We start from the raw sequence: 12,899 nt of genomic DNA, 5'->3' as shown, positions 1-12,899 counted from the left end.
TATCAATGACTAAAATATGGAATGGGTAAGAATTTCAACTTTAGGTTAAAATTATTCTATTTTGAATATGTTAAAGGTAAGATGAGAATAAGTCACTGAAGTGAAAATATTCAGCAAATGACTGATGATAACAAATGGAGCAAGAGTGAGAGATCAGAATTAGTAGTGTAGATAGAGAGAAATCACAGAATGATGCCTTAAAGAAGAACAAAGAATCTAAAAGAGTAGATGTACTGTTTATAAGGAATAGACACTTGTTCATGTCAGGGATGGGGAAGGAGCTATACAATGAAGATACAAGTAGATATAAGTGCAAGAGGAATCTCTCCCCTCACCACCACACAGGAAGAGCTGCATAGCTGGACTCAGCTTCTAGCCTCCTCTCCTTAGTAACTAACTCCCCCATCCTCAGATTAATTTTCTGAAACAACATGTGTAGCCCAACTAATCATCAGCCTCCCATTTTGACATCATCAGATTACCACACAGGTTACTGGCCAGCCTACAGATTGGCTGGCTTTGGGTCAAAGTCCCACCCTGATTCAATCCACCATGGCCACCACTATTAGAAGTCAGATGCTATGGTAGAGAACACAGTACACAATCATCCCTGTACAAGGTATGGCCTCGAGAATGGTGGGGGCAATTTCCTTCAGTAGAGACTGTGAGCTGACAGGAAAGAAAAATTTCTCACAATGATCTGGGTTAGCCATTGATATGTAAGAAGCACCTAGAAGGCACTGTCCGTAAGATAAATAGCAATGGTTTTTATGGACAATTTACAATGAAAAATCTTTACAAAACTATGAACAAGTTTCAGTCCCCCACGGAGCTGAACCATAGTTAGTTTCCCCCAAATCATTAGAACAGTAGTACTTCATTCAAATGCTATTCTTTAAACACCTAAACTCTATGAATAGTTCATATTTATGCCATCTACCATCATAATTGTACAAGAAATCATCTTATTGAAAACATTGGTTATATTAAGTAATATCACATTCACAATGCTTGCGACAGATCACTTGATGTTAAATAGTGAAAAAACAAAATGTCATCTCACAATAGCCAAAGCACCTATAATCAATTCAAGTATAAGCATCTAATAATTTATTTTGTAACAAATGTTAAATGCAATGACTGGTCAAATAGAGTATTTTATCCTTGAGCAACCTGTCACATACATTGAAAACAATTCTCTTTTGGCTAAGATCAAAATATTCTTTCTCCCTAGAGATTACAGAATTTAGGCATAGCCTACAGAATATAGGCATTTACTAATAAAATGTCTCTTGGTGTTTAATACTCAAACATCATAGAAAATACAAAATATCTCAGTAAGAAGTTTTTATAGTCATGTTTAATAGGGAAAATAGATATGTATTTACACACCAAAAACTCAATAGATTTTTAACAAAACAATGTTCAAGACAGGTTCACTTATCCTCCAAATACAACTAGTAGAATGTCAGAAGCATGTGTTCTTTGAAAAAGGAGAAAGGGTCAACTGAGAGGATGTGCATCTTGGAGATGGCAAGGGTCAAAGAGGCATCATAATGTTACTATATACAAAGCAACTGTCAGTTTGGTAAGAGAGGAGAGTTTTTACATTTTACATCCTGTAGCAGGATGTTACTTTATTTAGTTAAAAGTTACTCTTCTTACCTATACGTAAGGCTTCTTACTGACTTTTACTACAGTTAATTATACTCAGAATTGAATGGGAATTTGTGTTGAAATACTACCACCTACTGTAACTTCATCCATTTAAAATAATGAGAAAACAAAGGAATCAAATTAACAGCACCTAATAGGCATCATGTGCCTCCTGATATAATGCACTAAGAGCAGAAAATTCACTGTTTCCAAAAGTAATCATCTGAATCCAATTATGAGGAAACCCAAACTGAGGGGCATTCTAAAAAGTAACTGGTCTGTATTCTTCAAAAATGTCAAGGTAAGGAAAAACAGAAAAAGAGTGAGAAACTGTTGTAGATTATGGGAGACAAAAAAATAAGGCATGGAAACTAACTGCACTATGTGCTCTTATGTTGGATCCAGGATCAAAAAAATTTTTTTTATTTTGTTATAAACAACGTTAGTAGGACAACTGGCAGAATTTGGATATGGTTTCTAAATTAAATAAGATAACTGTATTCATATTTAATTTCCTGATTTTGATGAGTTCTATTATGAGTATGTAAAAGAATGTTCTTATGTAACCAAATTACTCTCAAATGTTTCAGAAAAAAAATATACGTAGAGCGAGAGAAAAAGGAAAAGACAAAGAAAATGTAATATAAGGTTAACATTTATGGAATCTGGGTGAAGTACAAACATGATTTCTTTGTGTAACTTTTGTGTAGGTCGGAAATACTTCAAAAGTTAAAGTTAAATATTTAAATAAATAAATAAAATGAGAAACCAGCTCTCATGTAGCATATTCATATAGAACATTTAATTTTCAAAAACAGAATTAGCAGGAAATCCCTGTATAGGTTATAGTGCTTTTCAAGTTGATTCAGTTTGGTCTAAAAAGTTACCTGATTACAATCTAGCATGCCTCTTGCCACAAATCTGGGGGATTTCATCCTCCTCCTCCTCATACTGCATACCTACAAAAAACAAAAATATTCTCACTTTCAGTAAAATGCAACCAGTTAACATCTTGCTCCTATGATATGATGTAGCAGAAACACATAACTATCTCCTAAGTAAAAAACAATCCTTTTACCCCACTTTTCTAAAATTTCAACTACATTAACTAAATTGTAATGAAATAATATTCATAGGTCTATGTATACATATGTCTGTGTCACACAGGTATTCTCCCAAAACACTAAGAGGCTTCATGACAAAGGTTCAGTGTAAACTGTGTGAATTTTAAGTATTCCATCTTCTCCAGAAAGTCCATGTAATTCTCATTAATAGCTAACTATTGATAACTAGGAACAAGGTCATAGTCCTCTGACCAACAGGCTCCTTGGAGACATTTGGGTAAGAGGGTACAGCCAGCAAAGGACTCCAATAGCTAGGCAATACCTTAAGGTGGGCTGTCTATTACAGCAACATTTCATACATGGACAGGGATAACAGGCTGTATTTTCCAAAGATGATCACATCCATATCGTCCATTTCACATGCTCCTTTATAATAATAAAAGTCGTACTGACACTCCTACTACGAAGATATGAGAGTCTATCTTTTCTTCCCTTGAATGTGAGTGGATTTTTGACTCTCGTATAACCAAGAGAATACAGCTAAAACAATGCTACATAACTTTAGATGCTAGGTCAGGAAAGACAATGTGGTTCCACCTTGTTTGCTGAGACACTTTCTTCTGGAGCCCTGAGCTGCCATTAAGAAGTTCTACTACTCTAAGGCTGGTATACTTGGGTGAGGAAGCCCAAACCATATGGAGAGGCCACTTACAGATGCTCTAGTCAGCAATCCTAGTCTTTGAGTTTTCCTAGGCTGGATGCCAGACATGTGAGTAAATACTCTAGGATCACCCAACCCCCAGCTGTCAACACTTAGTCTTTGAGACTTCTCAGTTCAACCACTGACATCAGGCAGCAGACGAGCCATTCCTACTATGCTGTCCAAATTCCTGACCCACTGAATCCATGAGCATATTAAATTAATTTTTACACAGCCACATTTTGGGGTAGTTATGCAATAATAGGTACTTAAACAACAGGGCATTGTAAAAATTAGTGTGCACTGGTCCTAATATTAGTCTCATCTTCTTATGTAAAAGAATAAGTGTGTTGTGGAGATAAGGACGAGATGGGGGAGTAGAAGGACTTGAGCTCAACTCCTCTCATGAAAACACCAAAATCACAACTAACTGAGCAACCACTAACAAAAAAGATGGAAACCTACCAAAAAAGATATTCTACATCCAAAGAAAAAGAAGCCACAATGAGATGGTAGGAGGGGCGCTTTCACGATATAATCAATCCCATACCTGCCAGGCGGGCAACCCACAAACTGGAAAATAATTATATCACAGAGGTTCTCCCATAGGAGTGAGAGTTCTGAGCCCCACGTCAGGCTCCCCAGCGGGGGACTGGCAACAGGAGGAGGAGCCCCCAGAGCATTTGACTTTGAAGGTCAGCAGGGATTGAGTACAGGAGCTCCAGAGGACTGGGGGAAATACAGACTCCACTCTTGGAGGGAGCACACAAGTTTTCACATGCACTGGGACCCAGGGCAAAGCAGTGACTCCATAGGAGTCTGGGCCAGATGTACCTGCAGGTCTTGGGGTGTCTCCCGGGGAGGAGGGGGTTAGCTGGGGCTCACACCAGGGGCAAGGCCACTGGTGGTAGAGGTCCCAGAGGTCCTGAGGTTGCCACTTTGGCACCAAGACCTGCCCCACCCGAAAGCCTGCAGGCTCCAGTGTTGGGACGTCTCAGGCCAAACAACCAACAGGGTGGGAACACAGCCCTACCCATCAGCAGACAGGCTGCCTGAAGTTGTCCTGAACCAACAGCTGCTTATAAACACACCACTGCCCACCAGAAGGATAAGACCCAGCTCCACACACCAGTGGGCAGGCACCAGTCCCTCCCACCAGGAAGCCTGCACAAGCCCCTGAACCAACCTCACCCACCGGGGGCACACGCCAGAAGCAAAAGGAACTACAATCCTGCAGCCTGAGGAACAGAGACCACAAACACAGAAAGTTAGACAAAATGAGATGGCAGAGAAATATGTACCAGACAAAGAAACCAGACAAAACCCAAAAAGAACTAAGTGAAGTGGAGATAGTCAATCTACCCGAAAAAGATTTCAGAGTGATGATAGTAAAGATGATCCAAAATCTCAGAAAAAGAATGGAGGCACAGACCGAGAGGATACAAGAAATGTTTAATAAAGAGCTGGAAGATTTAGGGCTTCCCTGGTGGCGCAGTGGTTGAGAGTCCGCCTGCTGATGCAGGGGACACGGGTTCGTGCCCTGGTCCGGGAAGATCCCACATGCCGCGGAGCAGCTGGGCCCGTGAGCCATGGCCGCTGAGCCTGCGCGTCCGGAGCCTGTGCTCCACAATGGGAGAGGCCACAACAGTGAGAGGCCCGCGTACCGCAAAAAAAAAAAAAAAAAGAGCTAGAAAATTTAAGAAACAAAGACATAGAGATGAACAATACAATAGCTGAAATTAAAAATACACCAGAAGGAATCAATTGCAGAATAAACGAGACTGGAAGACGGATGGTGGAAATCACTGTTGAGGAACAGAATAAAGAAAGAAGAATGGAAAGAAATGAGGACAATCTAAGAAACCTCTGGGACACATTAAATGCACCAACATTCGCATTATAGGGGTCCCAGAAGGAGAAGAGAGAGAAAAAGGGCCTGAGAAAATATTTGAAGAGATAATAGCTGAAAATTTCCCTAACACAGGAAAGGAAACAATCACTCAAGTCCAGGAAGTACAGAGAGTTCCATACAGGATAAACCCAAGGAGGAACATTCTGAGACACATATTAATCAAACTGATAAAAATTAAAAACAAAGAGAAAATGTTAAAAGCAACAAGGGAAAAGCAACAAATAACATACAAGGGAATCCCCATAAGGCTATCAGCTGTTTTTTCCCCCAGAAACTCTGCAGGCCAGAACGGAGTGCCATGATATATTTAAAGTGATCAAAGGGGAAAACCTACAACCAAGAATGCTCTACCTAGCAAGGCTCTTGTTCAGCTTTGACAGAGAAATCAAAAGCTTTACAGACAAGCAAAAGCTAAGAGAATTCAGCACCACCAAACCAACTTTACAACAAATGCTAAAGGAACTTCTCTAGATGGGAAAGAAAAGGCCACAACTAGAAAAAAGAAAATTACCAATGACAAAGCTCACCAGTAAAGATAAACATACAGTAAAGGTAGGAAATCATCTACACACAAATATGAAGTCAAAACCAGCAATCATGAGAAGAGAAGAGTACAAATGCAAGATATCGGAAATGCATTTGCAATTAAGAGACCAGCAACTTAAAGCAATCACACATATAAAAATATAGAGAGAGACTGCTATATAAAAACCTCACGATAACTACAAACCAAAAATCTACAATAGATACACATACAAAAAAGAAAAAGCTATAAAACACAACTCTAAACATAGTCATGGGACTTCCCTGGTGGCGCAGTGGTTAAGAATCCGCCTGCCAGTGCAGGGGAAACGAGTTTGAGCCCTGGTCCGGGAAGATCCCACATGCTGTGGAGCAACTAAGCCCATGCGCCACAACTACTAAGCCTGTGCTCTAGAGCCCACAAGACACAACTACAGAGCCTGCAAGCCACAACTACTGAAGCCTGCACACCTACAGCCCGTGCTCCACCACAAGAGAAGCCACCGCAATGAGAAGCCTGTGCACCACAACGAAGAGCAGCCCCAGTGTGCCACAACTAGACAAAGCCCACGTGCACCAACAAAGACCCAATGCAGCCAAAAATAAATACATAAGTAAATAAATTTATATATTAAAAAAAAAAACACGTAGTCATCAAATCACAAGAGAAAAGAACAAAAGAAAATGGGAAGAAAAAAGACCTACAAAAACAAATCCAAAACAATTAACAAAATGGTAATAAGAACATACATATCAATAATTACCTTAAATGTAATTGGATTAAATGCTCCAACCAAAAGACACCGACTGGCTGAATGGATACAAATACGAGACCTACATATATGCTGTCTACAAGAGGCTCACTTCAGATCTAAGGACACATACAGACTGAAAGTGAGGGGATGGAAAAAGGTATTCCATGCAAATGGAAAGTAAAAAAAAAGCTGGAGTAGCAATACTCATATCAGACAAAACAGACTTTAAAATAAAGACTGTTAGAAGAAACAAAGAAGAACACTACATAATGATCAAGGGATCAATACAAGAAGGAGATATTGCAATTGTAAATATATATGCACCCAACATACGAGCACCTCAATCACACCCATCCTTCTGAGACTATTCCAAAAAACTGCAGAGGAAGGAACACTCCCAAACTCCTTCTATAAGACCACCATCACCTGATATCAAAACTGGACAAAGATATCACAAAAAAAGAAACTTACAGGCCAATATCACTGATGAACATGGATGCAAAAATCTCAGCAAACCGAATCCAACAATACATTAAAAGGATCATACACCATGATCAAGTGGGATTTATCCCAGGGATGTAAGGATTTTTCAATGTCCACAAATCAATCAGTGTGATACGCCACATTACAAATTGTAGAATAAAAACCATACAATCATCTCAATAGATGAAGAAAAAGCTTCTAACAAAATTCAACACACATTTTTGACAAAAACCTTCAGAAAGTGGGCATAGAGGGAACCTACCTCAAAATAATAAAGCCATATATAACAAACCCACAGCTAACATCACACTCAATGGTGAAAACCTGAAAGCATTTCCTCTAAGATCAGGAACAAGACAAGGATGTCCACTCTCGCCACTTTTATTCAACATAGTTTTGGAAGTCCTAGCCACCATAATCAGGGTAGAAAAAGAAATAAAATGAATCCATATTGGAAAAGAAGAACTAAAACTGTCACTGTTTGCAGATGACATGATACTATACATAGAGAATCCTAAAGATGCCACCAGAAAACTACTAGAGCTAATCAATGAATCTGGTAAAGTTACAGGATATAAAATTAATGCACAGAAATCTCTTGCATTCCTATACACTAATGATGACAAATCTAAAAGAGAAATTAAGGAAACACTCCCATTTACCATTGCAACAAAAAGGATAAAATACCTAGGAATAAACCTACCTAGGGAGACAAAAGATCTGTAGGCAGAAATCTATAAGACACTGATAAAAGAAATTAAAGATGATACAAACAGATGGAGAGATATACCATGTTCTTGGATTGGAAGAATCAATACTGTGAAAATGACTATACTACCCAAAGCAATCTACAGAGTCAATGCAATCCCTATCAAATTACCAATGACATTTTTTACAGAACTAAAACAAAAAATCTTAAAATTTGTATGGAGACACAAAAGACCCTGAATAGCCAATGAGGCCTTGAGGGAAGAAAACGGAGCTGGAGGGATCGGACTCCCTGACTTCAAACTATACTACAAAGCTATAGTAACCAAGACAATATGGCACTGGCAGAAAAACAGAAATATAGATCAATGGAACAGGATAGAAAGTCCAGACATAAACCCATGCACCTGTGGTCAACTAATCTATGACAAAGGAGGCAAGGTTATACAATGGAGAAAAGACAGTCTCTTCAATAAGTGGTGCTGGGAAAACTGGACAGCTACATGTAAAAGAATGAAATTAGAACCCTCCCTAACACCATACACAAAAATAAACTCAAAATGGATTAGAGACCTAAATGTAAGACCGGACACTATAAAACTCTTAGAGCAAAACACAGGAAGAACACTCTTTGACATAAATCACACAAAGATCTTTTTTGATCCACTTCCTAGAGTAATGAAAATAAAAACAAAAATAAACAAATGGGATCTAATGAAAGTTAAAAGCTTTTGCACAGCAAAGGAAACTACAAACAAGACGAAAAGACAACCCTCAGAATGGGAGAAAATATTTGCAAACGAATCAACAAAGGAGTAATCTCCAAAATATATAAACAGCTCATGCAGCTCAGTATTAAAAAAACAACCCAAAAAAAAAAAAAAAATCCAAACAACCCAATCCAAAAATGGGCAGAAGACCTAAATAGACATTTCTCCAAAGAAGACATACAGATGGCCAATAAGCACATGAAAAGCTGCTCAACATCACTAATTATTAGAGAAATGCAAATCAAAACTACAATGAGATATCACCTCACATCAGTTAGAATGGGGCATCATCAGAAAATCTACAAACAAGAAATGCTGGAGAGGGTGTGGAGGAAAAGGAACCCTCTTGCACTGTTGGTGGGAATGTAAATTGATACAGCCACTATGGAGAACAGTATGGAGGTTCCTTAAAAAACTAAAAATAGAATTACCCTATGACCCAGCAACCCCGCTACTGGGCCTATACCCAGAGAAAATCATAATTCAAAAAGACACATGCACCCCAATGTTCACTGTAGCACTATTTACAATAGCCAGGACATGTAAGCAACCTAAATGCCCATCAACAGATGAATGGATAAAGAAGATGTGGTGCATATATACAATGGAATATTACTCAACCATAAAAAGGAATGAAATTGGGTTATTTGTAGAGACGTGGATGGATCTAGAGACTGTCATACAGAGTGAAGTAAGTCAAAAAGAGAAAAACAAATATTGTATATTAATGCATATATGTAGAACCTAGAAAAATGCTACAGATGAACCAGTTTGCAGGGCAGAAGTTGAGACCCAGATGTAGAGAACAAACGTATGGACACCAAGGGGAAAAAGTGGTGGGGGGGAGGTGGTGGTGGTCTGATGAATTGGGAGACTGGACTGACATATATACACTAATATGTATAAAACAAATAACTAATAAGAACCTGCTGTATAAAAATAAAATTGAAAAATTTAAAAAAAGAATTCTGCTAAAGTTGCAGAATACAAAATTTATACATAGAAATCTCTTGCATTTCTATACACTAACAATGAAAGATCAGAAAGAAAAGTTAAGGAAACAATCCCATTTACCATCACATCCAAAGAATAAAATAACTAGGAATAAACCTACCTAAGGAAGCAAAAGATCTGTACTCCAAAAACTTTAAGACACTAATGAAAGAAATGGAAGATGACACAAACAGATGTAAAGATATATCCTGTTCTTGGATTGGAAGAATCAATATTGTCAAAATGAGTATACTATCCAAGGAAATTTACAGATTCAGTGCAATCCCTATCAAATTACACATTTTTACACATTTTTCACAAAATTAGAACAAAATATTTTTAAATTTGTATGGTAACAACGAAGATCCCGAATAGCCAAAGGAATTCTCAGAAAGAAAAATGCCACTGGAGGAGTCAGGCTCCCTGACTTCAGACTATGCTAGAAAGCTACAGTAATCAAAACAGTATGGTACTGGCACAAAAACAAATACAGATCAATTGAACAAGACAGAAAGCCTGTTGGGCATATAAAAGTTATGTTTATACTACACCATAGTCTATTAATTATGCAATAGCACTATGTCTAAAAAATTATGTACATACCTTGATTAAAAAATACTTTTTGTGAAAAATTGCTAACCATCATCTGATCTTTCAGAGACTCACTGTAGTAAAATCAAACTTCACTGATCACAGGTCACCATAACAAATATAATAATGAAAAAGTCTTAAATATTGCAAGACTTAGCAAAATCTGATATAGAGACATGAAGTGAACAAATGCTGTTTAAAAATGGCATCAACAGACTTGCTCAATCCAGGGTTGCCATAAACCTAAATTTGTAAAGAACAGTAATGTGAAGCACAAAAAGAGGTGCAAAATAAAACAAGGCACACCTATAAATAGTTGTCAGCTCAAGGAAAATTCAAGTTTTCCTTCCTGGCACTGTATTCCCAAATATTTTCCATCTGAGGTTAAATTCCCAGATGCAGAACCTATTGATATGGAGGGCTGACTGTACTCAGAAGTCATCCACGTATGGAAACTGAAGCCATGGAGAAGGGATGAAATCATCCAGGGATAATGTGAATAGCAGAAGAGAAAGAGAAAAAAAGCCACAAAGGTAAGAAGAATTAAGTGAGAGTGATGTTGCAGATAGAAGGAATGACTTTCCATGAGAAAGTCATCAACAGTGTTGATTGCCACAGGGTTTAGATAAGGTTTAAAAAATGTCCATCAGATTTATCAATTGAGAAGTCACTCATTTTCTCAAAATATTGGAAGAAAAAGGAAATAAACCATTCAACTTGCTTTCTTGAGGACAAGAGAGATCTAGTATTTCACACAGAAAGAAGCCAGCTGAAGAAAGAGTGTCTAAAAACTGATGAGGGCATATCAAATAATGATCAAAGGACACAAGCAGGACTGGAATTGAGACTCAACGCTGGAGCAAACTTGATAACTGAGATAACGTTAACTGTTTCCCCACAGGATTATTATACATTGTTAAGAGAATACTAATTAGCATAATCACTACAGTGGTCACTTGGCACCATTTAGCAAAATGTTAATATTTTGTGTAACATGTATACATTATCTGACCTGACAATTCTACACCTAAAAATTTATCCTACAGATATATTTGTATTGGACAAAATGATACGTACAAGATTACTCATTACAGCATTGTTTGAAGCAGAAAAAGACTGGAAATAACCCAACTATCCATCAAGACACAACTTTAGTTATGGTATATCCAGACAAACTAAGTAGCTGTGAAAAAAAATTAGAATGTTCTCTATGTACTGATATGAAAATCTCCTGGATATAGTAGATAAAGCAAAAAATAAAAGTGCAGAAAAATGTGAAGTTACTTTTTGTCTGTAAAAAGGGGGAAAACAGAATACTATATTCGTAGGGACTTCCATGGTGGCACAGTGGTTAAGAATCCACCTGCCAATGCAGGAGACACGGGTTCGATCCATGGTCTGGGAAGATCCCACATGCCGTGGAGCAACAAAGCCCGTGCGCCTAGAGCTCGTGCTCCTCAACAACAGAAGCCAACGCAATGAGAAGCCCACACACCTCAACGAAGAGTAGCCCCTGCTCGCCACAACTAGACAAAGCATGTGCAATGCACCCAAAAATAAATAAATAAACTTGTAAAAAAAAAAAAGAATACTATACTTGTATTTCCTTGAATATAAATAAAGCATCTGGAGAGCTAAGAATCTAAGAACAGTGGTTACTTATGACTCTAAAGAACAGTGGTTACTTATGATGGAGAGGGCTCACACAGGAGAGATGGTGGACAAGAATAAGACCTTACACTTTACATTTTCATGGCTTGTGAGCCATGAGAATATATTACCTACTCAAAAATAAAGCTAAAAAAACTTTCACTTTTTCCAACACAGAAGTTAAGAGAATGTAAAAAAAAAAAGAGAGAATATAATAATGATGCTAATAGACTCAAGATTAAAAGTGACAGACGTTTAAACAGTAGAGTTTAAGCTTCTGCTTCTATTTTCTCCACGAAGCAGCTGAGAAAATAAGGATAAATGTGAGGGGTGAACACGGTATAAGGAGCTAGAAGAAAACGACGTAGAAATAGAAGCTGTAGAGAATGGAATTGGGAGCTTTAAAAATACATAATGAAAATACACTAGACATGACTAAGAATTCTACATATAGAAAGAAAAAAAAAAGATATATTGGTCCTGTTCAGTGAAACACACGCCACCTAGAACTGTGTCATCTTGTGGAAAGAGGAAATGGAAAAGTCATCTTTTAAGATAATTTACTTAGGCACGTGACAGCATGAAGGAACGCCAAAACAGACTAATCCCTGCTCCCCTCCTCTCAATACTCTTTGTCCCCGGAGTATTTCCAGAGCCTAGCACAATGCCTGGCACAGGCTGACGCTCAAAAATTCAACTATTCATAAATTCATTAACTCTGGCCTTAAGGAAAATCAAGAAAGGAGTCCTTTGCTTCAAAGTCGGAACAACGGAACCTGTCGCATGGTTCTGCGCACTATTTTCAACACGGGAAGGGAGTGTCAGACTCACCCAGGGGCAGACAGAGGAGAGAACAAGAGTCACCCTGACCGAGATGATAAAGGCTACGTTCCCTGCACCCTCCACCTCTCAAAATCCCGGATTCGTTCCCGGCCTCGGGAGTGTGGGGAAACGACTGGGGCCATGGTGCGGCGGGCCGGGGAGGAGGCCGCAAATCCTCAATTAGTCCAGCTACCCACGTTTCCCCCCTTAGATGGGTCGCCGCGGAGTGTTCTGAGTGGTCACCTACCCTCGTGTGCGTCACACATATTGACA

The 12,899-nt window shown here is 38.4% G+C and overlaps 1 protein-coding gene across 2 annotated transcripts in view; it reads right to left on the bottom strand.

Moving 5' to 3' along the window:
• LOC109548827 (DNA-directed RNA polymerase II subunit RPB2-like) overlaps nt 1-12,899 on the bottom strand; it is a 35,932-nt gene that overhangs the window by 22,366 nt on the left and 667 nt on the right. For both annotated transcript variants that reach the window (XM_073805304.1, XM_073805305.1), the window contains exon 2: nt 2,544-2,615. The gene's annotated coding sequence lies outside the window, so the exon portion shown is untranslated. The remainder of the gene's footprint in view (nt 1-2,543; nt 2,616-12,899) is intronic.

Source organism: Tursiops truncatus, chromosome 5 (assembly GCF_011762595.2).
Source record: "Tursiops truncatus isolate mTurTru1 chromosome 5, mTurTru1.mat.Y, whole genome shotgun sequence".
NCBI lineage: Eukaryota > Metazoa > Chordata > Mammalia > Artiodactyla > Delphinidae > Tursiops > Tursiops truncatus.
The sequence above is the reverse complement of the archived record's forward strand: the minus strand, read 5'-3'. Positions and strand labels throughout refer to the sequence as shown.